Source organism: Xylocopa sonorina, unplaced genomic scaffold, assembly GCF_050948175.1.
Source record: "Xylocopa sonorina isolate GNS202 unplaced genomic scaffold, iyXylSono1_principal scaffold0014, whole genome shotgun sequence".
NCBI classification, from domain to species: Eukaryota; Metazoa; Arthropoda; class Insecta; order Hymenoptera; family Apidae; genus Xylocopa; species Xylocopa sonorina.
In genome coordinates, this window is record NW_027490090.1 from 4,444,531 (window position 1) to 4,472,356 (window position 27,826).

General features: G+C 44.1%; 29 non-coding genes across 29 annotated transcripts; all 29 read right to left on the reverse strand.

Annotated features, from left to right (window-relative positions):
- Positions 1-15,053: 15,053 nt before the first annotated feature.
- Positions 15,054-15,172, reverse strand: LOC143432046 (5S ribosomal RNA). Its single transcript, XR_013102861.1, has one exon. It is a non-coding gene; the product is annotated as a 5S ribosomal RNA (ribosomal RNA).
- Positions 15,173-15,497: 325 nt separating this feature from the next.
- On the reverse strand, positions 15,498-15,616 carry LOC143432047 (5S ribosomal RNA). The gene has a single exon (XR_013102862.1). It is a non-coding gene; the product is annotated as a 5S ribosomal RNA (ribosomal RNA).
- Positions 15,617-15,941: 325 nt separating this feature from the next.
- Positions 15,942-16,060, reverse strand: LOC143431961 (5S ribosomal RNA). The gene has a single exon (XR_013102808.1). It is a non-coding gene; the product is annotated as a 5S ribosomal RNA (ribosomal RNA).
- Positions 16,061-16,385: 325 nt separating this feature from the next.
- LOC143432048 (5S ribosomal RNA) lies at positions 16,386-16,504 on the reverse strand. The gene has a single exon (XR_013102863.1). It is a non-coding gene; the product is annotated as a 5S ribosomal RNA (ribosomal RNA).
- Positions 16,505-16,829: 325 nt separating this feature from the next.
- LOC143431962 (5S ribosomal RNA) lies at positions 16,830-16,948 on the reverse strand. The gene has a single exon (XR_013102809.1). It is a non-coding gene; the product is annotated as a 5S ribosomal RNA (ribosomal RNA).
- Positions 16,949-17,273: 325 nt separating this feature from the next.
- On the reverse strand, positions 17,274-17,392 carry LOC143432049 (5S ribosomal RNA). The gene has a single exon (XR_013102864.1). It is a non-coding gene; the product is annotated as a 5S ribosomal RNA (ribosomal RNA).
- A 325-nt stretch (positions 17,393-17,717) lies between these two features.
- LOC143432050 (5S ribosomal RNA) lies at positions 17,718-17,836 on the reverse strand. The gene has a single exon (XR_013102865.1). It is a non-coding gene; the product is annotated as a 5S ribosomal RNA (ribosomal RNA).
- Positions 17,837-18,161: 325 nt separating this feature from the next.
- LOC143432051 (5S ribosomal RNA) lies at positions 18,162-18,280 on the reverse strand. Its single transcript, XR_013102866.1, has one exon. It is a non-coding gene; the product is annotated as a 5S ribosomal RNA (ribosomal RNA).
- A 325-nt stretch (positions 18,281-18,605) lies between these two features.
- Positions 18,606-18,724, reverse strand: LOC143432052 (5S ribosomal RNA). The gene has a single exon (XR_013102867.1). It is a non-coding gene; the product is annotated as a 5S ribosomal RNA (ribosomal RNA).
- Positions 18,725-19,049: 325 nt separating this feature from the next.
- LOC143432053 (5S ribosomal RNA) lies at positions 19,050-19,168 on the reverse strand. The gene has a single exon (XR_013102868.1). It is a non-coding gene; the product is annotated as a 5S ribosomal RNA (ribosomal RNA).
- Positions 19,169-19,493: 325 nt separating this feature from the next.
- On the reverse strand, positions 19,494-19,612 carry LOC143431963 (5S ribosomal RNA). The gene has a single exon (XR_013102810.1). It is a non-coding gene; the product is annotated as a 5S ribosomal RNA (ribosomal RNA).
- Positions 19,613-19,937: 325 nt separating this feature from the next.
- Positions 19,938-20,056, reverse strand: LOC143431964 (5S ribosomal RNA). The gene has a single exon (XR_013102811.1). It is a non-coding gene; the product is annotated as a 5S ribosomal RNA (ribosomal RNA).
- A 325-nt stretch (positions 20,057-20,381) lies between these two features.
- Positions 20,382-20,500, reverse strand: LOC143432054 (5S ribosomal RNA). Its single transcript, XR_013102869.1, has one exon. It is a non-coding gene; the product is annotated as a 5S ribosomal RNA (ribosomal RNA).
- A 325-nt stretch (positions 20,501-20,825) lies between these two features.
- LOC143431965 (5S ribosomal RNA) lies at positions 20,826-20,944 on the reverse strand. Its single transcript, XR_013102812.1, has one exon. It is a non-coding gene; the product is annotated as a 5S ribosomal RNA (ribosomal RNA).
- A 325-nt stretch (positions 20,945-21,269) lies between these two features.
- On the reverse strand, positions 21,270-21,388 carry LOC143432055 (5S ribosomal RNA). The gene has a single exon (XR_013102870.1). It is a non-coding gene; the product is annotated as a 5S ribosomal RNA (ribosomal RNA).
- Positions 21,389-21,713: 325 nt separating this feature from the next.
- On the reverse strand, positions 21,714-21,832 carry LOC143431966 (5S ribosomal RNA). Its single transcript, XR_013102813.1, has one exon. It is a non-coding gene; the product is annotated as a 5S ribosomal RNA (ribosomal RNA).
- Positions 21,833-22,157: 325 nt separating this feature from the next.
- LOC143431967 (5S ribosomal RNA) lies at positions 22,158-22,276 on the reverse strand. Its single transcript, XR_013102814.1, has one exon. It is a non-coding gene; the product is annotated as a 5S ribosomal RNA (ribosomal RNA).
- A 325-nt stretch (positions 22,277-22,601) lies between these two features.
- Positions 22,602-22,720, reverse strand: LOC143432057 (5S ribosomal RNA). Its single transcript, XR_013102872.1, has one exon. It is a non-coding gene; the product is annotated as a 5S ribosomal RNA (ribosomal RNA).
- A 325-nt stretch (positions 22,721-23,045) lies between these two features.
- Positions 23,046-23,164, reverse strand: LOC143431968 (5S ribosomal RNA). The gene has a single exon (XR_013102815.1). It is a non-coding gene; the product is annotated as a 5S ribosomal RNA (ribosomal RNA).
- A 325-nt stretch (positions 23,165-23,489) lies between these two features.
- Positions 23,490-23,608, reverse strand: LOC143431970 (5S ribosomal RNA). The gene has a single exon (XR_013102817.1). It is a non-coding gene; the product is annotated as a 5S ribosomal RNA (ribosomal RNA).
- A 325-nt stretch (positions 23,609-23,933) lies between these two features.
- On the reverse strand, positions 23,934-24,052 carry LOC143432058 (5S ribosomal RNA). Its single transcript, XR_013102873.1, has one exon. It is a non-coding gene; the product is annotated as a 5S ribosomal RNA (ribosomal RNA).
- A 325-nt stretch (positions 24,053-24,377) lies between these two features.
- On the reverse strand, positions 24,378-24,496 carry LOC143432060 (5S ribosomal RNA). Its single transcript, XR_013102874.1, has one exon. It is a non-coding gene; the product is annotated as a 5S ribosomal RNA (ribosomal RNA).
- Positions 24,497-24,821: 325 nt separating this feature from the next.
- Positions 24,822-24,940, reverse strand: LOC143432061 (5S ribosomal RNA). Its single transcript, XR_013102875.1, has one exon. It is a non-coding gene; the product is annotated as a 5S ribosomal RNA (ribosomal RNA).
- A 325-nt stretch (positions 24,941-25,265) lies between these two features.
- LOC143432062 (5S ribosomal RNA) lies at positions 25,266-25,384 on the reverse strand. Its single transcript, XR_013102876.1, has one exon. It is a non-coding gene; the product is annotated as a 5S ribosomal RNA (ribosomal RNA).
- A 325-nt stretch (positions 25,385-25,709) lies between these two features.
- Positions 25,710-25,828, reverse strand: LOC143432063 (5S ribosomal RNA). The gene has a single exon (XR_013102877.1). It is a non-coding gene; the product is annotated as a 5S ribosomal RNA (ribosomal RNA).
- A 325-nt stretch (positions 25,829-26,153) lies between these two features.
- Positions 26,154-26,272, reverse strand: LOC143432064 (5S ribosomal RNA). Its single transcript, XR_013102878.1, has one exon. It is a non-coding gene; the product is annotated as a 5S ribosomal RNA (ribosomal RNA).
- Positions 26,273-26,597: 325 nt separating this feature from the next.
- LOC143431971 (5S ribosomal RNA) lies at positions 26,598-26,716 on the reverse strand. The gene has a single exon (XR_013102818.1). It is a non-coding gene; the product is annotated as a 5S ribosomal RNA (ribosomal RNA).
- A 325-nt stretch (positions 26,717-27,041) lies between these two features.
- LOC143431972 (5S ribosomal RNA) lies at positions 27,042-27,160 on the reverse strand. Its single transcript, XR_013102819.1, has one exon. It is a non-coding gene; the product is annotated as a 5S ribosomal RNA (ribosomal RNA).
- Positions 27,161-27,485: 325 nt separating this feature from the next.
- On the reverse strand, positions 27,486-27,604 carry LOC143432065 (5S ribosomal RNA). The gene has a single exon (XR_013102879.1). It is a non-coding gene; the product is annotated as a 5S ribosomal RNA (ribosomal RNA).
- Positions 27,605-27,826: the final 222 nt, after the last annotated feature.

Consider the following 27,826-nt stretch of genomic DNA (forward strand, 5'->3'; position numbering starts at 1 on the left):
AAGAACGAATCAACGCGGCCACTCTACGATGGACTGAGCAGCTTCCTCAAATTTAAACAGGGCGAGAGTAAGGTCGACCGCTCGTTCGCGAATGGCGCCGCAGCTCGTAGAGTCACGAAATGGATTGTAGATACGACTGAGACCTTATCGGATCATCTTTATATAAGGATCAGCGAATCGAAGATTCAAGAAAGAAGATCAACGACCAAAAATCAAAATAAATGGTCGCTGAAACGCATGGACGAGGATGCTTTTATGGCAGTGACCCTCGCGACTACCTGGCCGGACGAACCGACCGAAGAGGCCACAGTCGAGAGCGAGGCCGAATGGTTTACGAGGACGTTGACCTCGGCATGCAACGCAAGCATGCCGAAATTAAAATCTAATCCTCCTCGTAATCCCGTCTATTGGTAGAATGACGAAATCTCGAGACTCCGTGCGGATACGACGATCGCACGAAGAAATTACACGAGATACCGGAGACGGCGAAATTCCATTCCGGAAAGAAGACAGCAGCTGTACGACATCTACAAAGGAAAGAAAATAGAGCTGCAAGCTGCGATTTAAACATCGAAAGTACGAGCCTGGGACGGGCTTCTTCAAACGCTGCGCGAGGACCCGTGGGGGCGCCCTTACAAGATAGTAATGAATAAATTACGACCATAGACGCCCCCAGTGACGGAAACTATGGAAACTTCGCTCCTGGAAAGGGTCGTCGACACGCTCTTCCCGTCGGAAGATCCAACGTCGGCGCCAGAATACAAAATTCAACGATCAATACATCGATGAATGACCCGAACATCTGGTCGCAGGAATTCGTAGTTTCGGAAGAGGAAATGTTCCGCGCCATAAAGCGTATGACAAAGAAGAATACCGCGCCCGGTCCAGACGGAATTCCAGGCCGTGCGTGGTCCATGGCGAACAGCATCCTCGGCACAAGACTTCGGAAATTCTTCTCGACGTGCTTGAAGACCGGGATGCTGCCCACAAGTTGGAAAACCGGCAGATTGGTCCTCCTCAAGAAGCCAGGAAAGCCCGAAGATTCTCCGTCCGCGTATAGACGAATTCGGAAAATTATTCGAAAGAATAGTTCACGACCGTCTCGTCCAGCATCTATCGCGAGTCGGACCAGATCTAGATGAAAACCAATATGGCTTCAGAGAAGGAAGATCGACTATCGACGCGATACAAAAAGTAAAATGTCTCGCGGAGAATGCGATCAAAGAAGGGGAAGTCGCAGTAGCGATTTCTTTAGATATAAAGAACGCCTTCAACTCCCTCGAGTGGAAAGCGATTTGAAGAGCGCTCGAAGAACACAGATTTCCACGATACTTGCGAAGGGTCGTGGAAAATTGCCTGAGCGAGCGAGCGACCTTCGAGAATCGCAACGGCTTCGTCAAGAAGAATATAAGCCGCGGAGTTTCACAGGGGTCCGTTCTCGGTCCCCTCTTGTAGAATATCGGTTATAACGCGGTTTTAAAATTGCCAATGCTGTTAGGAGTTCATCTCACGTGTTACGCGGCTGATACTCTGGTATTGGCGGTTAAGACGAGCCGTAAACAAGCTATCTGCCGTCAAAAAGATGAAAGAACTGGGGCTTCAGATGGTGCCGGAGTAGACGGAAATCCTCTGTTTCGAGGGGAAAAGAAGAAATCCGCGTGAAGGCAACGAAATGGTTACCATTGGTCCAACGAAAGTCAAAGTCGGAAGCGACATGTGTTATCACGGCGCACCTCGACTATAAATGGGCCTTTGATCGCCATTTCGCTCGTCAGGCCGTCCGATTGGATGCTGCGGCTAATTATTTAAGTCGTATCGTGCCAAACATAAACGGTCCAGACGAGAAAGTAAGAAAACTTTACGCCGGTGTTATCAGAAGCATCGCGCTTTATGGAGCCCCGGTGTGGAGCAACGCGATTAGCATGGGGAAAAGAAGCTTACAAATCCTGCGAAGTGCGTAGCGCAGAATCGCAATTCACGTCGTAAGAGGATATCGAACCATATTTTACGACGCGGCAACGTTGTTGGTGGGCTTTCTGACAGCTGTAAGACAACAGCCTACTCCAGTATTCGAACTACCGCTACCTACGTAAGAGGACGAAGAAGACGAATTACCAGCACCAGTCACTATGCTAAGAGCAAAAGACGCAGTGCGATACATTCCAACTCTTAACCGAGACGATGATGTTGGAGTTGGAGACTTTATCGAAGAGGTTCGAGACATGAGAAACAGATGCAACGAAAAGGATCTCTTACTAAAAACAATCAAAGTAGAGAAGATAATAGGAAAAGCAGCACAAGGTATACGCAACTTTCCGATTTCTACTTACGGTGATTGTATATGACGCTCTACGGACAAACGTCGCCACTCAGATCACCTCGAATGAGTACCAGGAACAGCTGTACGATTTAAAACAAGATAGGAACGGGAGTTTCCAATTATTTAACATCAGATTCAGACGCATATACAACAAACTGACAAATGCAATCGGTAACAAATATCCACAACCATTAACAATACGTATAACGCTTGAAATATTGAACTCCAAAGCTCCAACAATCTACATCCGTGATTTAGACAGAAACATTGGCAGAATATTACTGTCAATTAGGCCTACCACACTGTTGGAAGCCGAAGAAAAAGGCGATAGACATAGAACGCTACCTTCGAGGAGAAAGAAGAGAATGGCAACGCCTTTCCAACCAATTACTGAGACAATCAGTGAAAACCAGTTTTCAAGGCAACGCTTCGCGACCAGTTACAACTAACAGTTACAACTAACAACCCATCGAAGCCGATTTATCAAGCAGAAAAGGCACCATTAGCACAAAAAGCTCAATTAATAATATCAAGCATGCGCAATATCAGCCTGCAGTGCATATTGGGGTTTGCTTCAAATGTTATCGAACTTTCGAAAATTCTAAAAAATAGACAAAGTAGCACTGAGTAGCTAGTATTCGGAGTACAAAGGGTTAATCATAGTTCCTAAATTCCAATTCTTTTATCATCTTATATTCGCTTACTAATCCTGTCCTCTGTCTTTTACTTGTTCGCTGATCTTTTTACCTTGACTCACTCACCCTCAACCATATACCAGCTAGTTTTCCCCATAGCTCAGATGAAGTCTTCTGATAAATGTTGTACTCTATTCCCCAGGAACTATCCAAACTAGAGTCCTACAATTGGGTTCCTCCGACTAATTTCTCCTTACAATAATACGGTAAAGTTCTTCAAACAAAAAGTAGTTAAAATAGCAGAAATTGTGAGAAGTTGTTAAAGTAAACAGCTACCAATGGTAGATATAACCTTAACCGCTAGCATGCTCAACTGATATTAAATATATCATCGCATGATGATAATGATTTAGTACTAAGCTTTGATATACAGAGTATCCCACGATATCATTATAATTCTTCATGAGAATACCACTGAGAAAGAAAAATCTTTACGTTCAATATTTTAAAGTTATACTCGTGTTTCTTAAATGCAATATTTCCATCTTCGTATTAGCAAGTTTAATACACGTACTTGAAATGATAAAAAATCGCAAGAACGAAAAAAGCTTTAAAACAGATAACGATCAATTTGTTCATCAATCGTGTAATTTCAAAATATTCACTTAAAATTCCGAAATATTGCTCTAAGTTATTGTGAAACGAACGGCTGAACGCAAGTGCAATTGTTTCTGTTCTTATATATAATGACCTGTGCATCAGCTGCTTTTATTAATATATTTGTTCATGATACTTTAAACAAAAAGTTATGTCGCACCTCGAACTCGATAGGAAGGTTACTACGCATGCGTGTTGCTCCTTCCCCTCTCACACCCTCAGCAATGCTTCTACTCGATAGGAAGGTTACTACGCATGCGCTTCTCTTCTTTCTTGCTCCAATCTCGAGTAGTCCTTATCAGCAGTCCTTTGACTCGATAGAGAAGTGACTATGCATGTACTCCCCTTCTTTCCTGTTCTCACCTTCAACAGTTCTTATAGTCGATAGACAGGCTACTACGCATGCGCTCCTCTTCTTTCTCTCTTTCACCTCCAGCGCTTTATATCTCTGTCCTCCTTCAATCGAAGTCGGACGAAGTTAGTCGAAGCCAAACGAAGCCAGTCGACGTACAAGCTGCCCACGAAATAATGACGCGAATTTTCAAAACTGTATTGCATATTACAGTTTCTTTTCTCCTTTTCATTCATAATAAAATTATAGCAATTCTGATTTACACAATTCTCTATTTCAGGTATTTTAGAGGGTATCCACGTCCAATCAATCGAACTGGAAATATTGTTTATACATCTTCTTATTGTTACATTGTTTAAACATCCTCTTACTGTTAATAAAATAATGTGTATATTCATAATAGGATGAAACTGTAGCGGCCACGATTCCGTGATTTTTAGAGTCGTAAATTTTCGGTTTAAATCACATTGCGTTTCCAAGACTCAGCGCAGATCTGGTCACCGCGGATTATAGCACTTGGCGACCAGGTCCACGCGCTATCCTAATTCCGACATCCGTCTGGTTTGTGCCGATCCTTCAAGCCACGCAATTGTTTTCCTCAAGAATTCATCGCGACTGAGCATTGCCCAGTCGTGTACGGTAGATCCTTGACCTTTTTTTATTTATGACCAATTTCCGTTTCTTGCATTTTCGTGGAAGCGGTCACTTTTCTCATCCGCGCATCCATCCTTTTCGTTCTTGGTTTTTCCATTCTTTGCTGTACGCGTTTTTAAGGGGTGACATTTTCGCTCTCGCGGCAGTTCGTTTAGAACACTAAGTTTGTTCAGAGCAGTTCGTTCATTCGTTAAGAATCGTGAATTCGTTCAGAGTTTGGAGTTCATCGAGAGCTCTGTGTTCGTTTAGAGCTTCCCATACAGTCGCGTATAGTGACGCGAAAGAATTGTAGCCACAGCACCGCTCCCGCGATAAGAAATGTTTTATCCTATTATCACTATTGTTATTGTTGATTTATATATTAAAATTGAGAGCGAGAAGTCGAGCGATGTTCTTCCTTCCGTACGCCTCAAAGCACCATTAAGTTTTCTAACCATTCATTCTAAAAATGGCTTAAATTAACATTTTTCAATATATGGCAGCTTATTCCACACAAAAACCTTGAATATAACTCGAAGAAATACAGATCAATAATTTGATCGTTAAAAATTCCAAATAGTACGTATTAAGACTTCAAACTACTTTATTCATCCACTACTCTCATCCAACGAGGATTATTCTGTATTGTGTATGTGGATTATTCAGTAGTTCTTCATTGGAGAACAAAAACTTTTTAAAAAACAACAGATCTCCTATAATCTTCTCCTTTGTCCAAATACAATATCGTATTCCTGTTGTCTTTCTACTTTTCTTCTTTACTTTACACTTCACTTTATTCTTCTTCTTTTCATTACTTCTTTACTTCAGACTTGACTTTCTTCTTCTTCTTCTTTCATCACTTTCTTCTTCTTTACTTCTTTACTTTCACAGACTATGCAATAATTTGCACTACAGCAATGAAAATGTGATTGCAAGATTCTGTATTTTTCAGTGAACTCTTGCTGCTAATACAATTCTTCTTATATCAATTTAGGAACTGGTTATTATTACTTCTAACACAGCTTCAATAATGCATAGTAGAAGAAGGACTTCTTCTTAAAGGAAATTCCAGTTGCACGTGCTCTTGATATAATTCCTTTAATTATTCTTGCTGAGGGTACATGCTTCAAAGTGCAGTTTTATTACTGCATTACATGTTCGAGAATTAGAGTCGTATCGACGCCTTTTTTTATACTAATAGTCACCATTCAATAACAGCAGTCGAGCAATTACGGACAAATAGAAAAGTAGCCATAGTTCTAGGTTATTTTTATGTAAAACGATTTTCCTTATTTGCAAACAATTGTTTTTCCGATCAAGCGTTCATTTTATAATCGTTAGATCAGAGTTTCTTAAACCGTGGGTCGGGAGCCCAATTGGAGTAGCTAAAAATGATTTTCATTGAAAATTTTCACATTATCTTACGGCTAGAATTGCAAAAAATATTTGCCAGCAATGTTTATGAGGTCCCAGAACAAATGTTCGTAAATATTATGGTCTCCTCATATTAAAAATTTCAAGAAACCCTGACGTTAAACAGTCGCGATACTTAGCGCACTAATATGTAACATGTAAAACACCAATTTTCGTTCCTGCAATTTTGTTAAGTCGTTAGCATCGTAAGTTCATATTTGCGAGGAATTTCTTGAGGTATTTTTCTGGGCAATGACAAAAAGCTTCGATAAAAATGGAGAGTTTCGATTGTAATGGTAATAAAGACGTAATTAGGTCTACAAAAACGTAGACGTATTATTGCGATATTAAATTCTGGCGATCTGAGTTAGTTTTCCACTTCTTTCAATAAAGCATCAGTTAAAAAATATAAGAATTTGTTTTTAAAAAAAACATGAGATAAACCTAATTTTTTAGAGCACTTGTCAGAGTTGACTCTTTGGAGCACAGTGGGATTAAAAATGTTCCAGCTTTTGATGCATGGTGGAACATTTTTAGAGCTCGAAATGTAATAATAAGTACATTTTTCAATCCATGTAACACGATGGGATTATTTGAGTCTCTATAGATCTTATAATAATTAAAATATTGCTATTTTATATATAATAGCAATAATTTTGCAATAGTTTCTATTTTCTAATTTTTCGTTATTAAAATATTACTATTTTAGCAGCAGTTCAGTAATAGTTTATATTTCCAAATTTTAATTTCTATTGCCTAATTTTAGCAATAGCTTTTATTTTCTAATTTTCTAGTTTCTAATTTTTTTTATTAAAACATTGCTATTTTAGTAATAGATTTTATTGTTAATGTCACCCAGTAATAGAAAATTAAAAAACGGAAGCTATTCCTAAAATATTACTATTTTGGAATAAATAGAACCTATTGTTAAAATATTGTTATTTTAGAAAATATTGCAATAGTTCCAGTTTTCTAATTTTACTTTCAATTTTCTAATTTTAGCAATACACTCCATTTTCAAATTTTCTATCAAAATATTGCAATTTTAGCAATAGTTTCTATTGCCAACGTCCGAAAGGGAGTCGAGTGCAAAGCATTACTTCAATGATTGCATCCAAATGATACACATATCATGGCACATCCTGTATATCTTAAAATCAATTTCAGTTTTTAAAAGGACATCCAGTTCAAACAGAAAATGTACTACTACATCGAGAAACATTCAAATATAAATTCCAAGATTCAATTCATGTCGTGTATGTTTATGTTTATATAAATTAGGAGAACAAGAGTCGGTTGAACCTCAATGCAGCTCAAAACTCAATTAATTAGGGCAATATACCACCTGACGTAGCACTTGAAAACCTGTTGGAATTCTCCAACACTCAAGGATTTTCCATGGATTAGATCAAAGTTTCTTAAACTGTGGGTGACATGTGGGTGTGACATGAGCGGCCGAAAAGGGCCACGCACGTTTCCTTGCAATCTCTCTGGGACCTTGCCTAAACGGATTCGGATGATCGAGGCCTAAGAAGACATTCTATGGTTGTAAACGAAGGAGATAATGTAGTAGTGGTAGTATTGGATGTAATAGCCTTGATCTAAATTAACGTGACTATAGGACAGCCCAACTGAAGAAGACAAAACTGAACACTTCAACGAGATTCACCTTGACCTAACTTTGATATCAGAACTCTATCTGACAATGCAGATCCAGGTCCTCATAGAGAAACACTGAGAGCTAGAAAAATGCTCAGATCTAATGGCATCTTATCTACACCATTCCACATGACAGTATTTAACTTAGATTCAGAGAACTGAACATTGGAGGGAATTCGCCTCTTAATGCTAACATTTTTCCTAGCCCTAATTCTATACCAAAACGCGACTAGAAGCAAGATTCAACACAAAAAACAAATGAGAACGGTTTGAGAAGACACTCTAGAAGAGGTCTGCAACAACTCGGAGATGATCAAGGAAAAATCCTTGAAAAGAGAGGAAGCACTCTACAGGAAGACCTCTGAACCAAGAAGCACTGCACAACGACAAGGACGCTTTGAAAGAGAAACACCAGAAGCTCAGATGATTGATGACCCACAGAGGCCAATCAATACAATCCCAATGACTTTAGCAACGTCAAGACTAGGCCACAGAATGCAGAAGGACAGTCCTTAACGAAGAGTGACCTAACGAGGAGATCCTTTGGGTGGCCAGTGAAAATGTGGCGTAGAAAGTAACAATCGCATCTTTCAGCAAGATTTAAGTGTCATCAGTCCCCTCATGAGAGAACTAGCTACAGACCAATATCGAAACGCACAGTCCAGCCCATTAAGAACACCCAAAGATCTTGGAAGAAGAGGACACCTCATCCAAACACTTCCACAGCACGAGTGCGAGCAATAAGACGAATATTGAACCGAGCCAACAAACCAAAAAGAACTAGCGTGAATGCTTAATCCCTAAAGCGTCCAATTTTTATTGTTCCATCTTTAGAGCTCCCATATTTTAAATTATATATTAAGATTTTGCGCAACGCGCGGCAATTCTTGTTCACTTATACTTAGAGCATCACTGCTTATTATGTGCAGATGAAATTAATTTCAAGACTCACTTATTCTATAATGTATCACATGATGAAATAATTGGCTTCGAAAATTGTAGAGCTTACCAGACATCCAAAACTGCAAAGAATGATTTACTTATAATGACAAGTAGTATTGCAAGTAATTGGAAAATGCCAATTTACTTTTGTTTCGTGGAGTCTGCATGTCCTAATAACATGTTACGGTGCTTATGGTGCACAATGGCACTTCTAAGTAATTGGGTTCTAAAGTTGTATACAACGCGTTGGCGCTTCTCAGTTCAATGTTTCAAAGTAAATACATTGTAAATTTCTATACACCAAAATACTGTTTATCAGCTTCTATACTACAAAATATGTAATTTCTACAGATCGATGCAACAGGGTGGCGCTTCTAAGTGTCTAGGTGTCAAAATAAACGAGTTCTAGTGTTCTATACAATGCGATGGCGCTTCTCAGTTCATTCTATAGTGCATGCACTAATTACAGTGCATGGCGTCTCTAATTTTGTACAGTTGTCCCGTGATTTAGGAATATCCATCCAAAATTCCACTTTTTCGGTTAATGAACAGAATATGATTTATATGTTTGACACGCTACACTTAATAAAAGCTACACGAAACAATTGATTAAAACATAATTTTGAAATTAATGATAAAATTGCTTCGTGCTCGCATATTGTTCAATTTTATAACCGAGATAGCAAACAATGAATAACTTTTTCAAAATTAAAGTCAAATATGCTGTACAAGTATTTGGTAACCATGTAGCTGCAGGTATGTACACACTACTGCTTAACCGTTTACTTCCAAATGAAGTCGGCGAACAGTAGAATTCATTGATCATTTTGATAAATTATTTGACATTTTAAGTTCGTCAACCAGAACTAATTCTAAAGAACATGGTGTAAAGTCTTTGTTGGAAGTAAAAACCAGACAAATTTTTTGTGTTAGTCATTACTACTTTTAAATAGTATAAAAGTAATTAGTAATAATAATAAACACGTTCGAATGAAATGCTTTAACTGCTGGCAGGTAAGAATAGAAGGATCGCAACATCTGCTCTCAGAGAAATGAACCTGGCAAAAGACATTAAACAAGATAATATTGGGATAATTATTCTAAAAAACCAGGCATGCATCTTGGCAATTGTTGTATGAGATATCATACATCACTAACTTAGAATATAGATGCGTTAAATGCGACCAAAAACATAACCCAGGCGAATGTGAAAAAACAATCGCAACTCCAAGATACTTTTGTCAAATCCAACTATCCTATTCAAACCGAGTATCTGAAGCATCTCCTACACAAGTCACAACATAAAGGAATATGCCACAAAATTCAGAATAACAGACAACCAAAACCTAGCCATAGAAATCTCCCACGAAAACGCAGTACGATACTTAGGCGTACACTTAGACTTCAATCTAAACTACAACCATCACATCACAACACACTTACAAAAAGCAAAATGCGCATATCTGATCAATAAACGCCTATTCCACTCTAAATACATGAACAAAAAAGTCAAGATACTCTGTTACAAGTTCCTAATCCGACCAATCCTCACTTACGGCTGCCAAATGTGGTTCAACATCAGCGCAAACCAAATAGAATAACTCCCGACTATTCGAAAGAAAGTGCCTTAGAATATGCATCACCATGTACAAAGCACCCGAATCCAAGTACATAAAAACAATAAGCAACATCAAACTGTACAGTAAAGCAAAAATAATACGACTAGACTTATACATTATAAAAACCATAAAAAAACACTGAGCTAACAAACACTTAAGAGAAACTAACAGCCATATATACTCGCAATCCTATCCAAACCCTCAATACCATATGAAAACCATCCAAACAGGTCACAACCCCCTGAATCCTTCATACACCTAGACCAAAAAGGCCTTATCCAAATCCCATCCAATCAATCACTAATCTGCTTATACAACAGAAAATATTTCAACAAAAGAATAGCATATGACAAAAACATTAGACTGGATGACTCCAGCCTAAAATATATCAATAAACTAACAGTAAAACACCTTAAATATTTGTGTCTATAAAAAGGAAAAACAAGAAACAAAAAAAATATCATAGAAAGTATACTCGATTAAAAATGGGTGGGAATCCATGGATGCGGAGGACAACAAGACCATAAGGGTCCTAGGGAATAGGGTGACGGCCAAAATAAGAGGCTTAGATCCCTTAATTGAAAAGAATGACATAGTGGAAGCAATAAGGAAGAGCGTGGAATGTGAAGATGAGGAGGAGGAACAGATAGTCGTGCAAAGAATCATAACTGAGCCATGGCAGGAAAAAGTCGCGTTCGTCAGGCTTTCAGATAGGATAGCGACGATACTGCAAGAAGGAGAAGGCATAAGGATAGGCTGAACGAAGAATAGGGTTAGGATATTGCCCAATTCAATATACAGATGTGGGAGATGTGGGATGTGGGGTCACATCAATACACAATGCAGGAAGGAAATTCACATTAACAAAAGGAATGATGAAAGGAAAATCATAGAGGACAAAGAAGAAAAGAAGGGAATCACGAAAGAGAAAAGAACAGAGGAAATGAATGACTCAAACAATGATATAGACATTGATAGGGAATCCGTAGGAGCGCTAAGGAACCTGCGGGAGGTAAGGAGTATCATGGAAGAAATCATGGGAAGTTACAATTATGGAGACAGAGAGATATAAAGTCATCCTGACGAATGTAAATAACAGCAGGGCAGCACAGGAGCTATTAATGACCCATACGGTACACAAGAAGATAGGGATTGTATGTATAACGGAAACAGCAACTGAAGGAGCGGGAATATGGTTTAGGAGCGCAGACAATAAAGCGGCAGTGTTAGTTAATAAGGAAGTTGGGTTAAAGGTTAAGGTGCTAGAGCAAGAAAAGGGAATAATAGTGGTACAGGTGGAAGATATGGCTTATTTGGTAGGGTATTGCTCGCCAAACTGCAGCAGAAAGGAGTTTATGGGGTACTGGGATAGGGTAAGGAGCCTAATATCTAGAGGTGGGAGGAACATAATTATTTTGGGTGACTTTAACGCAACGGACTACGCGTGGTCAAGTAAATCAGATGTAAGAGGCAGGATAATTACAGAGATAATGAGTGAATGTAGCTTAGTATGTATGAACGAATGGGACAAGCCGACATGTAGGAGGTGGAACGGGTCATCGGTGATTGATATCACACTGTGTTCAGAAGAGATAAAGAATCGGGATCGCCCGATCTGGGATCGCCCAGTTCGTGCTGAATTCATTGGTTAATCACTTTGGGAGTTGTATTCGTGATTCATGGAATGTTCTTTGGACCTATTTGACGACAAGGCAGTAATTGCCTTAATCTAACACCTCAATCTGTAAAAAGGATAAAGATTGTAACTTCTCAGTCGAGAAACAGAGGAAGCATTGTTTCTACTCGGAGAAACTTTCGACAATATTTCACTACCATATGGACCTTCTAACTACACAATATTGTAACTTGTAGTCAAATTCGAAGAGACAGAGTCAATAGAAGACGCAACGGAGGCTACAAACATTAAAAAGGTGTTTATAGAAACAATATCTCCAGATTCATCAAGCTAGTGCAACAAGTTAGTATTACGCCAGGTGGTGAGGAGATGCGTTACTTTTTTGCTGTACCGGTTTAGAACTGTTTTGAGTCCATTGGTTCTGTGGGTTTGCCAGAGTGCCCTTAACCGATTCTTCCTCCTGATTAGGTCGATGATGTAAGCCGGCAGTTTTGGTTGGTGTATTCGGATCTGTTTGTGCGGGATTGTGTGTTTTGCGGCTTCGGAGATGATATTGGTAAAGCGGGATGCTTCGTGCTCAATATCTTCAGGACAGTGGAGTATGGGTTTGGCGTTTGGAATGGCTTCGTTTATGAATGTTTTGTATTCTGACCATTTTACGCGGCTATAGTCTGGCCTGGTGAGTGCGACAGTGAGGGGGGGAGGGATGGCCGGTAGGTCGTATATGACAGGTACGTGATCGGAGGGGCCAGCGGTGATGGTGCGAGGGTTTGTTACTATGTGCTTTTTATTTGTTATGATGAAGTCTATGGTGCTTGGGGAGCGATTTGGGGTGGAGGGGATGTAAGTGGGGTGGGTGGGGGCGGAGATGGTGATTGGGTGATTTGTGATGAGATCGCAGATGGCTGATCCATTGCGATTTTTAGTCTTACAGTGCCAGAGTTGGTGTCTGGCATTGAAGTCACCTGCCAGGATGGTAGGGGTGTTTCCCAGTAGTGTTCGGAGGTCTTGTGTGGTGAGGTGGGAGGTCGGGGGGTTGTAGATGCCTATTAGTGTGATTGTGCGATTGTTGATTTTAATTTTGGCCGATACTGTTTCTATTGATTTGTTTTTGGTGGGTGGGGGGGTGGATTGTAGGTGTGCGATTTGTTTTTTTATTAAAAGTGCAACGCCCCCGCCATGTGTAGGGCGATCGAATCTGATTATATTGTATCCTTTGATGGTTAGTTTTGAGGATGGGTAGAATAAGGTTTCGGTTATAACTGCCAGGTCAGTGTCGTTTGTGTGTAGTATGTGTTGGAGGTCGAGTGCATGTTTGCGGATGCCTTGTAGGTTGTAAATCATTAGTGTAGGGGGTTGGGTTCGTTTAGGGATCGCTCTGCTCGAAAATGTGGCTGTATTTCAGAATGGCCTTTGCTTTATCTATACCTGCTGTTTAGTTCCTCGAATAGTCCTTGGAGCTCCGATGGGTGTCCAGGCGGAGGTCGCGGGGGGTCTTGCCTGGTTGGTTTCGGAGGGTTTACGGCAGGCGGAGGGTTGACTGGTTGGTGCGGGGTGCGCATCTGGTTCCTAGCTGCTTCCGCGTAGGAGAAGTTGTCCGTCCTTCTTCTATATTGTTGAAGAGGATGGGCGATTGCCGGGTTGTGCGGGCCCGTGGGTCTGCTGGATTTTTTTTCTACATAATTTTGCCTCGCTGGGCATTGCCTGTAGCTGGCAACGTGTTGCTGGTTACAGTTTGCGCACCTAATTTGGGTGCTTGCGCGATCGCATTGCTTTGCGTCATGGTCCTTACCGCATCTGACGCACCTTTGTTTTAGGTTGCAGTGCGCGCTGGAGTGTCCAAAATGTTGGCATCTGTAGCACTGTGTGATTGATGCTCTTTGTAGGTACTTTTCGTATGTACACTTATGGTAAAGGACTGAGCTTACAGTCCTTAGGTGGTTTAGCGTTATGTCTGATCGGGTGAGTAGTATGAAAAGTGGGAGCGGTTTTCTAGTACCATCCTCCAGTGTTTTCGTCATCTGGTGGATGGTGATGGGTTTCACGGTCATGGTCATGGGTTGGCTTTCAATGTCCTTTTGGATATCGCATGGTTGGAAGGTGGACGGGAGGCCTCTGATTACATACTTCCTCTTGAGCTCAGATTTGAGCCCGTACGTATGGAATTCGATATTTTTCTGCTTTAGCATTGCTGCAACTTGTTGGTGGTCCTTTGGGGTAGTGGTGTGTATCTGGGTGGTTCTTCCAGTGTACTTCAGTTGAAACTTCTTGGTTATTTTAGTTAGTTCACTGATAAATACATTGATATCCGCTGGGGTTCCGTTTAGAACTATAGGCGGGGTTCTCTCCTTCGTTGGAGGTTCAGGCGGGGACTCTGGCGCGTTTGACAATAACGCGAAGGAGTTCGATGTCGGCACGTTTGCCACTTTAGAGTCTGTATCCATTTCGGATTCGGTATCTGGCCTTGTTTGTTTTTTGGGGCGTGTTTTTGAATTTAGGGAGGCTTGCTTCACCTGCTTCATAATTTCCTTTGCTTGACTCGGTGGTATAATGTGTATTTTGGTTTTAGTTCCGGCGGTCGACCTCCTCGTGGTTAATGGGTCCAGGACCTGGAGTCCCGCATCTTGAGTTTGAGAAGTATATTTGGTCACGTTTATGTGACACTGACACTGACACTGATACCACTTGATTGATACTAAGTTGACACGAATGTTGCGGGTTCGTTGTTTCGCGTGCGTTCGCGGCGTGGTTTTCCGTGCGGTCTAAGGCACTTGGTCGCAGGTAGTTTTATCAGTCCCTCGCAAGGGATGTCCGTACCCTACGAGGGTTGGGACCGGACTGACGCGTGGTATGATCGTTGACGAAGGTGAAGCTACAGATGTTGCTTTTGTTATGTAAAGCTGCCAACGTGTTGTTTGTGGTGCGTTGTCTCCTTGTTGCGCGCACTTGTGACGTTCTCCTGGTTTCGAGTGGATCACGGCAGGACGCGAATGCTTTTCAGTCAGGTACAAGACGAAGCGATGAAATAAAATTAGTGCGCCAATGCTGGCGTGCCTCTTTGTCGTGGACGCAGCGAACGCTGCTAACCCCTTTTCGCCCTTTGATACCGAAAACAGAGGAAATCGCAGAGAAAATAATTCTCAGAACGGACAAAAAGGTAATAAGAGGCAAGAAAAAAAAAGGTGTAAGCCAACAACACGTGGAGTTCCCAAGCGGTCACCCATCTAAGTACTATCCACGCCCAACGCATCTTAACTTCGGTGATCGGACGAGAACCGGTGAGTTATGCGTGGTATGATCGTTGACGAAGGTGAAGCTACAGATGTTGCTTTTGTTATGTAAAGCTGCCAACGTGTTGTTTGTGGTGCGTTGTCTCCTTGTTGCGCGCACTTGTGACGTTCTCCTGGTTTCGAGTGGATCACGGCAGGACGCGAATGCTTTTCAGTCAGGTACAAGACGAAGCGATGAAATAAAATTAGTGCGCCAATGCTGGCGTGCCTCTTTGTCGTGGACGCAGCGAACGCTGCTAACCCCTTTTCGCCCTTCGATACCGAAAACAGAGGAAATCGCAGAGAAAATAATTCTCAGAACGGACAAAAAGGTAATAAGAGGCAAGAAAAAAAAAGGTGTAAGCCAACAACACGTGGAGTTCCCAAGCGGTCACCCATCTAAGTACTATCCACGCCCAACGCATCTTAACTTCGGTGATCGGACGAGAACCGGTGAGTTATGCGTGGTATGATCGTTGACGAAGGTGAAGCTACAGATGTTGCTTTTGTTATGTAAAGCTGCCAACGTGTTGTTTGTGGTGCGTTGTCTCCTTGTTGCGCGCACTTGTGACGTTCTCCTGGTTTCGAGTGGATCACGGCAGGACGCGAATGCTTTTCAGTCAGGTACAAGACGAAGCGATGAAATAAAATTAGTGCGCCAATGCTGGCGTGCCTCTTTGTCGTGGACGCAGCGAACGCTGCTAACCCCTTTTCGCCCTTCGATACCGAAAACAGAGGAAATCGCAGAGAAAATAATTCTCAGAACGGACAAAAAGGTAATAAGAGGCAAGAAAAAAAAAGGTGTAAGCCAACAACACGTCGAGTTCCCAAGCGGTCACCCATCTAAGTACTATCCACGCCCAACGCATCTTAACTTCGGTGATCGGACGAGAACCGGTGAGTTATGCGTGGTATGATCGTTGACGAAGGTGAAGCTACAGATGTTGCTTTTGTTATGTAAAGCTGCCAACGTGTTGTTTGTGGTGCGTTGTCTCCTTGTTGCGCGCACTTGTGACGTTCTCCTGGTTTCGAGTGGATCACGGCAGGACGCGAATGCTTTTCAGTCAGGTACAAGACGAAGCGATGAAATAAAATTAGTGCGCCAATGCTGGCGTGCCTCTTTGTCGTGGACGCAGCGAACGCTGCTAACCCCTTTTCGCCCTTTGATACCGAAAACAGAGGAAATCGCAGAGAAAATAATTCTCAGAACGGACAAAAAGGTAATAAGAGGCAAGAAAAAAAAAGGTGTAAGCCAACAACACGTGGAGTTCCCAAGCGGTCACCCATCTAAGTACTATCCACGCCCAACGCATCTTAACTTCGGTGATCGGACGAGAACCGGTGAGTTATGCGTGGTATGATCGTTGACGAAGGTGAAGCTACAGATGTTGCTTTTGTTATGTAAAGCTGCCAACGTGTTGTTTGTGGTGCGTTGTCTCCTTGTTGCGCGCACTTGTGACGTTCTCCTGGTTTCGAGTGGATCACGGCAGGACGCGAATGCTTTTCAGTCAGGTACAAGACGAAGCGATGAAATAAAATTAGTGCGCCAATGCTGGCGTGCCTCTTTGTCGTGGACGCAGCGAACGCTGCTAACCCCTTTTCGCCCTTCGATACCGAAAACAGAGGAAATCGCAGAGAAAATAATTCTCAGAACGGACAAAAAGGTAATAAGAGGCAAGAAAAAAAAAGGTGTAAGCCAACAACACGTCGAGTTCCCAAGCGGTCACCCATCTAAGTACTATCCACGCCCAACGCATCTTAACTTCGGTGATCGGACGAGAACCGGTGAGTTATGCGTGGTATGATCGTTGACGAAGGTGAAGCTACAGATGTTGCTTTTGTTATGTAAAGCTGCCAACGTGTTGTTTGTGGTGCGTTGTCTCCTTGTTGCGCGCACTTGTGACGTTCTCCTGGTTTCGAGTGGATCACGGCAGGACGCGAATGCTTTTCAGTCAGGTACAAGACGAAGCGATGAAATAAAATTAGTGCGCCAATGCTGGCGTGCCTCTTTGTCGTGGACGCAGCGAACGCTGCTAACCCCTTTTCGCCCTTTGATACCGAAAACAGAGGAAATCGCAGAGAAAATAATTCTCAGAACGGACAAAAAGGTAATAAGAGGCAAGAAAAAAAAAGGTGTAAGCCAACAACACGTGGAGTTCCCAAGCGGTCACCCATCTAAGTACTATCCACGCCCAACGCATCTTAACTTCGGTGATCGGACGAGAACCGGTGAGTTATGCGTGGTATGATCGTTGACGAAGGTGAAGCTACAGATGTTGCTTTTGTTATGTAAAGCTGCCAACGTGTTGTTTGTGGTGCGTTGTCTCCTTGTTGCGCGCACTTGTGACGTTCTCCTGGTTTCGAGTGGATCACGGCAGGACGCGAATGCTTTTCAGTCAGGTACAAGACGAAGCGATGAAATAAAATTAGTGCGCCAATGCTGGCGTGCCTCTTTGTCGTGGACGCAGCGAACGCTGCTAACCCCTTTTCGCCCTTTGATACCGAAAACAGAGGAAATCGCAGAGAAAATAATTCTCAGAACGGACAAAAAGGTAATAAGAGGCAAGAAAAAAAAAGGTGTAAGCCAACAACACGTGGAGTTCCCAAGCGGTCACCCATCTAAGTACTATCCACGCCCAACGCATCTTAACTTCGGTGATCGGACGAGAACCGGTGAGTTATGCGTGGTATGATCGTTGACGAAGGTGAAGCTACAGATGTTGCTTTTGTTATGTAAAGCTGCCAACGTGTTGTTTGTGGTGCGTTGTCTCCTTGTTGCGCGCACTTGTGACGTTCTCCTGGTTTCGAGTGGATCACGGCAGGACGCGAATGCTTTTCAGTCAGGTACAAGACGAAGCGATGAAATAAAATTAGTGCGCCAATGCTGGCGTGCCTCTTTGTCGTGGACGCAGCGAACGCTGCTAACCCCTTTTCGCCCTTTGATACCGAAAACAGAGGAAATCGCAGAGAAAATAATTCTCAGAACGGACAAAAAGGTAATAAGAGGCAAGAAAAAAAAAGGTGTAAGCCAACAACACGTGGAGTTCCCAAGCGGTCACCCATCTAAGTACTATCCACGCCCAACGCATCTTAACTTCGGTGATCGGACGAGAACCGGTGAGTTATGCGTGGTATGATCGTTGACGAAGGTGAAGCTACAGATGTTGCTTTTGTTATGTAAAGCTGCCAACGTGTTGTTTGTGGTGCGTTGTCTCCTTGTTGCGCGCACTTGTGACGTTCTCCTGGTTTCGAGTGGATCACGGCAGGACGCGAATGCTTTTCAGTCAGGTACAAGACGAAGCGATGAAATAAAATTAGTGCGCCAATGCTGGCGTGCCTCTTTGTCGTGGACGCAGCGAACGCTGCTAACCCCTTTTCGCCCTTTGATACCGAAAACAGAGGAAATCGCAGAGAAAATAATTCTCAGAACGGACAAAAAGGTAATAAGAGGCAAGAAAAAAAAAGGTGTAAGCCAACAACACGTGGAGTTCCCAAGCGGTCACCCATCTAAGTACTATCCACGCCCAACGCATCTTAACTTCGGTGATCGGACGAGAACCGGTGAGTTATGCGTGGTATGATCGTTGACGAAGGTGAAGCTACAGATGTTGCTTTTGTTATGTAAAGCTGCCAACGTGTTGTTTGTGGTGCGTTGTCTCCTTGTTGCGCGCACTTGTGACGTTCTCCTGGTTTCGAGTGGATCACGGCAGGACGCGAATGCTTTTCAGTCAGGTACAAGACGAAGCGATGAAATAAAATTAGTGCGCCAATGCTGGCGTGCCTCTTTGTCGTGGACGCAGCGAACGCTGCTAACCCCTTTTCGCCCTTTGATACCGAAAACAGAGGAAATCGCAGAGAAAATAATTCTCAGAACGGACAAAAAGGTAATAAGAGGCAAGAAAAAAAAAGGTGTAAGCCAACAACACGTGGAGTTCCCAAGCGGTCACCCATCTAAGTACTATCCACGCCCAACGCATCTTAACTTCGGTGATCGGACGAGAACCGGTGAGTTATGCGTGGTATGATCGTTGACGAAGGTGAAGCTACAGATGTTGCTTTTGTTATGTAAAGCTGCCAACGTGTTGTTTGTGGTGCGTTGTCTCCTTGTTGCGCGCACTTGTGACGTTCTCCTGGTTTCGAGTGGATCACGGCAGGACGCGAATGCTTTTCAGTCAGGTACAAGACGAAGCGATGAAATAAAATTAGTGCGCCAATGCTGGCGTGCCTCTTTGTCGTGGACGCAGCGAACGCTGCTAACCCCTTTTCGCCCTTCGATACCGAAAACAGAGGAAATCGCAGAGAAAATAATTCTCAGAACGGACAAAAAGGTAATAAGAGGCAAGAAAAAAAAAGGTGTAAGCCAACAACACGTCGAGTTCCCAAGCGGTCACCCATCTAAGTACTATCCACGCCCAACGCATCTTAACTTCGGTGATCGGACGAGAACCGGTGAGTTATGCGTGGTATGATCGTTGACGAAGGTGAAGCTACAGATGTTGCTTTTGTTATGTAAAGCTGCCAACGTGTTGTTTGTGGTGCGTTGTCTCCTTGTTGCGCGCACTTGTGACGTTCTCCTGGTTTCGAGTGGATCACGGCAGGACGCGAATGCTTTTCAGTCAGGTACAAGACGAAGCGATGAAATAAAATTAGTGCGCCAATGCTGGCGTGCCTCTTTGTCGTGGACGCAGCGAACGCTGCTAACCCCTTTTCGCCCTTCGATACCGAAAACAGAGGAAATCGCAGAGAAAATAATTCTCAGAACGGACAAAAAGGTAATAAGAGGCAAGAAAAAAAAAGGTGTAAGCCAACAACACGTCGAGTTCCCAAGCGGTCACCCATCTAAGTACTATCCACGCCCAACGCATCTTAACTTCGGTGATCGGACGAGAACCGGTGAGTTATGCGTGGTATGATCGTTGACGAAGGTGAAGCTACAGATGTTGCTTTTGTTATGTAAAGCTGCCAACGTGTTGTTTGTGGTGCGTTGTCTCCTTGTTGCGCGCACTTGTGACGTTCTCCTGGTTTCGAGTGGATCACGGCAGGACGCGAATGCTTTTCAGTCAGGTACAAGACGAAGCGATGAAATAAAATTAGTGCGCCAATGCTGGCGTGCCTCTTTGTCGTGGACGCAGCGAACGCTGCTAACCCCTTTTCGCCCTTTGATACCGAAAACAGAGGAAATCGCAGAGAAAATAATTCTCAGAACGGACAAAAAGGTAATAAGAGGCAAGAAAAAAAAAGGTGTAAGCCAACAACACGTGGAGTTCCCAAGCGGTCACCCATCTAAGTACTATCCACGCCCAACGCATCTTAACTTCGGTGATCGGACGAGAACCGGTGAGTTATGCGTGGTATGATCGTTGACGAAGGTGAAGCTACAGATGTTGCTTTTGTTATGTAAAGCTGCCAACGTGTTGTTTGTGGTGCGTTGTCTCCTTGTTGCGCGCACTTGTGACGTTCTCCTGGTTTCGAGTGGATCACGGCAGGACGCGAATGCTTTTCAGTCAGGTACAAGACGAAGCGATGAAATAAAATTAGTGCGCCAATGCTGGCGTGCCTCTTTGTCGTGGACGCAGCGAACGCTGCTAACCCCTTTTCGCCCTTCGATACCGAAAACAGAGGAAATCGCAGAGAAAATAATTCTCAGAACGGACAAAAAGGTAATAAGAGGCAAGAAAAAAAAAGGTGTAAGCCAACAACACGTCGAGTTCCCAAGCGGTCACCCATCTAAGTACTATCCACGCCCAACGCATCTTAACTTCGGTGATCGGACGAGAACCGGTGAGTTATGCGTGGTATGATCGTTGACGAAGGTGAAGCTACAGATGTTGCTTTTGTTATGTAAAGCTGCCAACGTGTTGTTTGTGGTGCGTTGTCTCCTTGTTGCGCGCACTTGTGACGTTCTCCTGGTTTCGAGTGGATCACGGCAGGACGCGAATGCTTTTCAGTCAGGTACAAGACGAAGCGATGAAATAAAATTAGTGCGCCAATGCTGGCGTGCCTCTTTGTCGTGGACGCAGCGAACGCTGCTAACCCCTTTTCGCCCTTTGATACCGAAAACAGAGGAAATCGCAGAGAAAATAATTCTCAGAACGGACAAAAAGGTAATAAGAGGCAAGAAAAAAAAAGGTGTAAGCCAACAACACGTGGAGTTCCCAAGCGGTCACCCATCTAAGTACTATCCACGCCCAACGCATCTTAACTTCGGTGATCGGACGAGAACCGGTGAGTTATGCGTGGTATGATCGTTGACGAAGGTGAAGCTACAGATGTTGCTTTTGTTATGTAAAGCTGCCAACGTGTTGTTTGTGGTGCGTTGTCTCCTTGTTGCGCGCACTTGTGACGTTCTCCTGGTTTCGAGTGGATCACGGCAGGACGCGAATGCTTTTCAGTCAGGTACAAGACGAAGCGATGAAATAAAATTAGTGCGCCAATGCTGGCGTGCCTCTTTGTCGTGGACGCAGCGAACGCTGCTAACCCCTTTTCGCCCTTCGATACCGAAAACAGAGGAAATCGCAGAGAAAATAATTCTCAGAACGGACAAAAAGGTAATAAGAGGCAAGAAAAAAAAAGGTGTAAGCCAACAACACGTCGAGTTCCCAAGCGGTCACCCATCTAAGTACTATCCACGCCCAACGCATCTTAACTTCGGTGATCGGACGAGAACCGGTGAGTTATGCGTGGTATGATCGTTGACGAAGGTGAAGCTACAGATGTTGCTTTTGTTATGTAAAGCTGCCAACGTGTTGTTTGTGGTGCGTTGTCTCCTTGTTGCGCGCACTTGTGACGTTCTCCTGGTTTCGAGTGGATCACGGCAGGACGCGAATGCTTTTCAGTCAGGTACAAGACGAAGCGATGAAATAAAATTAGTGCGCCAATGCTGGCGTGCCTCTTTGTCGTGGACGCAGCGAACGCTGCTAACCCCTTTTCGCCCTTCGATACCGAAAACAGAGGAAATCGCAGAGAAAATAATTCTCAGAACGGACAAAAAGGTAATAAGAGGCAAGAAAAAAAAAGGTGTAAGCCAACAACACGTCGAGTTCCCAAGCGGTCACCCATCTAAGTACTATCCACGCCCAACGCATCTTAACTTCGGTGATCGGACGAGAACCGGTGAGTTATGCGTGGTATGATCGTTGACGAAGGTGAAGCTACAGATGTTGCTTTTGTTATGTAAAGCTGCCAACGTGTTGTTTGTGGTGCGTTGTCTCCTTGTTGCGCGCACTTGTGACGTTCTCCTGGTTTCGAGTGGATCACGGCAGGACGCGAATGCTTTTCAGTCAGGTACAAGACGAAGCGATGAAATAAAATTAGTGCGCCAATGCTGGCGTGCCTCTTTGTCGTGGACGCAGCGAACGCTGCTAACCCCTTTTCGCCCTTTGATACCGAAAACAGAGGAAATCGCAGAGAAAATAATTCTCAGAACGGACAAAAAGGTAATAAGAGGCAAGAAAAAAAAAGGTGTAAGCCAACAACACGTGGAGTTCCCAAGCGGTCACCCATCTAAGTACTATCCACGCCCAACGCATCTTAACTTCGGTGATCGGACGAGAACCGGTGAGTTATGCGTGGTATGATCGTTGACGAAGGTGAAGCTACAGATGTTGCTTTTGTTATGTAAAGCTGCCAACGTGTTGTTTGTGGTGCGTTGTCTCCTTGTTGCGCGCACTTGTGACGTTCTCCTGGTTTCGAGTGGATCACGGCAGGACGCGAATGCTTTTCAGTCAGGTACAAGACGAAGCGATGAAATAAAATTAGTGCGCCAATGCTGGCGTGCCTCTTTGTCGTGGACGCAGCGAACGCTGCTAACCCCTTTTCGCCCTTCGATACCGAAAACAGAGGAAATCGCAGAGAAAATAATTCTCAGAACGGACAAAAAGGTAATAAGAGGCAAGAAAAAAAAAGGTGTAAGCCAACAACACGTCGAGTTCCCAAGCGGTCACCCATCTAAGTACTATCCACGCCCAACGCATCTTAACTTCGGTGATCGGACGAGAACCGGTGAGTTATGCGTGGTATGATCGTTGACGAAGGTGAAGCTACAGATGTTGCTTTTGTTATGTAAAGCTGCCAACGTGTTGTTTGTGGTGCGTTGTCTCCTTGTTGCGCGCACTTGTGACGTTCTCCTGGTTTCGAGTGGATCACGGCAGGACGCGAATGCTTTTCAGTCAGGTACAAGACGAAGCGATGAAATAAAATTAGTGCGCCAATGCTGGCGTGCCTCTTTGTCGTGGACGCAGCGAACGCTGCTAACCCCTTTTCGCCCTTCGATACCGAAAACAGAGGAAATCGCAGAGAAAATAATTCTCAGAACGGACAAAAAGGTAATAAGAGGCAAGAAAAAAAAAGGTGTAAGCCAACAACACGTCGAGTTCCCAAGCGGTCACCCATCTAAGTACTATCCACGCCCAACGCATCTTAACTTCGGTGATCGGACGAGAACCGGTGAGTTATGCGTGGTATGATCGTTGACGAAGGTGAAGCTACAGATGTTGCTTTTGTTATGTAAAGCTGCCAACGTGTTGTTTGTGGTGCGTTGTCTCCTTGTTGCGCGCACTTGTGACGTTCTCCTGGTTTCGAGTGGATCACGGCAGGACGCGAATGCTTTTCAGTCAGGTACAAGACGAAGCGATGAAATAAAATTAGTGCGCCAATGCTGGCGTGCCTCTTTGTCGTGGACGCAGCGAACGCTGCTAACCCCTTTTCGCCCTTTGATACCGAAAACAGAGGAAATCGCAGAGAAAATAATTCTCAGAACGGACAAAAAGGTAATAAGAGGCAAGAAAAAAAAAGGTGTAAGCCAACAACACGTGGAGTTCCCAAGCGGTCACCCATCTAAGTACTATCCACGCCCAACGCATCTTAACTTCGGTGATCGGACGAGAACCGGTGAGTTATGCGTGGTATGATCGTTGACGAAGGTGAAGCTACAGATGTTGCTTTTGTTATGTAAAGCTGCCAACGTGTTGTTTGTGGTGCGTTGTCTCCTTGTTGCGCGCACTTGTGACGTTCTCCTGGTTTCGAGTGGATCACGGCAGGACGCGAATGCTTTTCAGTCAGGTACAAGACGAAGCGATGAAATAAAATTAGTGCGCCAATGCTGGCGTGCCTCTTTGTCGTGGACGCAGCGAACGCTGCTAACCCCTTTTCGCCCTTTGATACCGAAAACAGAGGAAATCGCAGAGAAAATAATTCTCAGAACGGACAAAAAGGTAATAAGAGGCAAGAAAAAAAAAGGTGTAAGCCAACAACACGTGGAGTTCCCAAGCGGTCACCCATCTAAGTACTATCCACGCCCAACGCATCTTAACTTCGGTGATCGGACGAGAACCGGTGAGTTATGCGTGGTATGATCGTTGACGAAGGTGAAGCTACAGATGTTGCTTTTGTTATGTAAAGCTGCCAACGTGTTGTTTGTGGTGCGTTGTCTCCTTGTTGCGCGCACTTGTGACGTTCTCCTGGTTTCGAGTGGATCACGGCAGGACGCGAATGCTTTTCAGTCAGGTACAAGACGAAGCGATGAAATAAAATTAGTGCGCCAATGCTGGCGTGCCTCTTTGTCGTGGACGCAGCGAACGCTGCTAACCCCTTTTCGCCCTTTGATACCGAAAACAGAGGAAATCGCAGAGAAAATAATTCTCAGAACGGACAAAAAGGTAATAAGAGGCAAGAAAAAAAAAGGTGTAAGCCAACAACACGTGGAGTTCCCAAGCGGTCACCCATCTAAGTACTATCCACGCCCAACGCATCTTAACTTCGGTGATCGGACGAGAACCGGTGAGTTATGCGTGGTATGATCGTTGACGAAGGTGAAGCTACAGATGTTGCTTTTGTTATGTAAAGCTGCCAACGTGTTGTTTGTGGTGCGTTGTCTCCTTGTTGCGCGCACTTGTGACGTTCTCCTGGTTTCGAGTGGATCACGGCAGGACGCGAATGCTTTTCAGTCAGGTACAAGACGAAGCGATGAAATAAAATTAGTGCGCCAATGCTGGCGTGCCTCTTTGTCGTGGACGCAGCGAACGCTGCTAACCCCTTTTCGCCCTTTGATACCGAAAACAGAGGAAATCGCAGAGAAAATAATTCTCAGAACGGACAAAAAGGTAATAAGAGGCAAGAAAAAAAAAGGTGTAAGCCAACAACACGTGGAGTTCCCAAGCGGTCACCCATCTAAGTACTATCCACGCCCAACGCATCTTAACTTCGGTGATCGGACGAGAACCGGTGAGTTATGCGTGGTATGATCGTTGACGAAGGTGAAGCTACAGATGTTGCTTTTGTTATGTAAAGCTGCCAACGTGTTGTTTGTGGTGCGTTGTCTCCTTGTTGCGCGCACTTGTGACGTTCTCCTGGTTTCGAGTGGATCACGGCAGGACGCGAATGCTTTTCAGTCAGGTACAAGACGAAGCGATGAAATAAAATTAGTGCGCCAATGCTGGCGTGCCTCTTTGTCGTGGACGCAGCGAACGCTGCTAACCCCTTTTCGCCCTTTGATACCGAAAACAGAGGAAATCGCAGAGAAAATAATTCTCAGAACGGACAAAAAGGTAATAAGAGGCAAGAAAAAAAAAGGTGTAAGCCAACAACACGTGGAGTTCCCAAGCGGTCACCCATCTAAGTACTATCCACGCCCAACGCATCTTAACTTCGGTGATCGGACGAGAACCGGTGAGTTATGCGTGGTATGATCGTTGACGAAGGTGAAGCTACAGATGTTGCTTTTGTTATGTAAAGCTGCCAACGTGTTGTTTGTGGTGCGTTGTCTCCTTGTTGCGCGCACTTGTGACGTTCTCCTGGTTTCGAGTGGATCACGGCAGGACGCGAATGCTTTTCAGTCAGGTACAAGACGAAGCGATGAAATAAAATTAGTGCGCCAATGCTGGCGTGCCTCTTTGTCGTGGACGCAGCGAACGCTGCTAACCCCTTTTCGCCCTTTGATACCGAAAACAGAGGAAATCGCAGAGAAAATAATTCTCAGAACGGACAAAAAGGTAATAAGAGGCAAGAAAAAAAAAGGTGTAAGCCAACAACACGTGGAGTTCCCAAGCGGTCACCCATCTAAGTACTATCCACGCCCAACGCATCTTAACTTCGGTGATCGGACGAGAACCGGTGAGTTATGCGTGGTATGATCGTTGACGAAGGTGAAGCTACAGATGTTGCTTTTGTTATGTAAAGCTGCCAACGTGTTGTTTGTGGTGCGTTGTCTCCTTGTTGCGCGCACTTGTGACGTTCTCCTGGTTTCGAGTGGATCACGGCAGGACGCGAATGCTTTTCAGTCAGGTACAAGACGAAGCGATGAAATAAAATTAGTGCGCCAATGCTGGCGTGCCTCTTTGTCGTGGACGCAGCGAACGCTGCTAACCCCTTTTCGCCCTTCGATACCGAAAACAGAGGAAATCGCAGAGAAAATAATTCTCAGAACGGACAAAAAGGTAATAAGAGGCAAGAAAAAAAAAGGTGTAAGCCAACAACACGTCGAGTTCCCAAGCGGTCACCCATCTAAGTACTATCCACGCCCAACGCATCTTAACTTCGGTGATCGGACGAGAACCGGTGAGTTATGCGTGGTATGATCGTTGACGAAGGTGAAGCTACAGATGTTGCTTTTGTTATGTAAAGCTGCCAACGTGTTGTTTGTGGTGCGTTGTCTCCTTGTTGCGCGCACTTGTGACGTTCTCCTGGTTTCGAGTGGATCACGGCAGGACGCGAATGCTTTTCAGTCAGGTACAAGACGAAGCGATGAAATAAAATTAGTGCGCCAATGCTGGCGTGCCTCTTTGTCGTGGACGCAGCGAACGCTGCTAACCCCTTTTCGCCCTTCGATACCGAAAACAGAGGAAATCGCAGAGAAAATAATTCTCAGAACGGACAAAAAGGTAATAAGAGGCAAGAAAAAAAAAGGTGTAAGCCAACAACACGTCGAGTTCCCAAGCGGTCACCCATCTAAGTACTATCCACGCCCAACGCATCTTAACTTCGGTGATCGGACGAGAACCGGTGAGTTATGCGTGGTATGATCGTTGACGAAGGTGAAGCTACAGATGTTGCTTTTGTTATGTAAAGCTGCCAACGTGTTGTTTGTGGTGCGTTGTCTCCTTGTTGCGCGCACTTGTGACGTTCTCCTGGTTTCGAGTGGATCACGGCAGGACGCGAATGCTTTTCAGTCAGGTACAAGACGAAGCGATGAAATAAAATTAGTGCGCCAATGCTGGCGTGCCTCTTTGTCGTGGACGCAGCGAACGCTGCTAACCCCTTTTCGCCCTTTGATACCGAAAACAGAGGAAATCGCAGAGAAAATAATTCTCAGAACGGACAAAAAGGTAATAAGAGGCAAGAAAAAAAAAGGTGTAAGCCAACAACACGTGGAGTTCCCAAGCGGTCACCCATCTAAGTACTATCCACGCCCAACGCATCTTAACTTCGGTGATCGGACGAGAACCGGTGAGTTATGCGTGGTATGATCGTTGACGAAGGTGAAGCTACAGATGTTGCTTTTGTTATGTAAAGCTGCCAACGTGTTGTTTGTGGTGCGTTGTCTCCTTGTTGCGCGCACTTGTGACGTTCTCCTGGTTTCGAGTGGATCACGGCAGGACGCGAATGCTTTTCAGTCAGGTACAAGACGAAGCGATGAAATAAAATTAGTGCGCCAATGCTGGCGTGCCTCTTTGTCGTGGACGCAGCGAACGCTGCT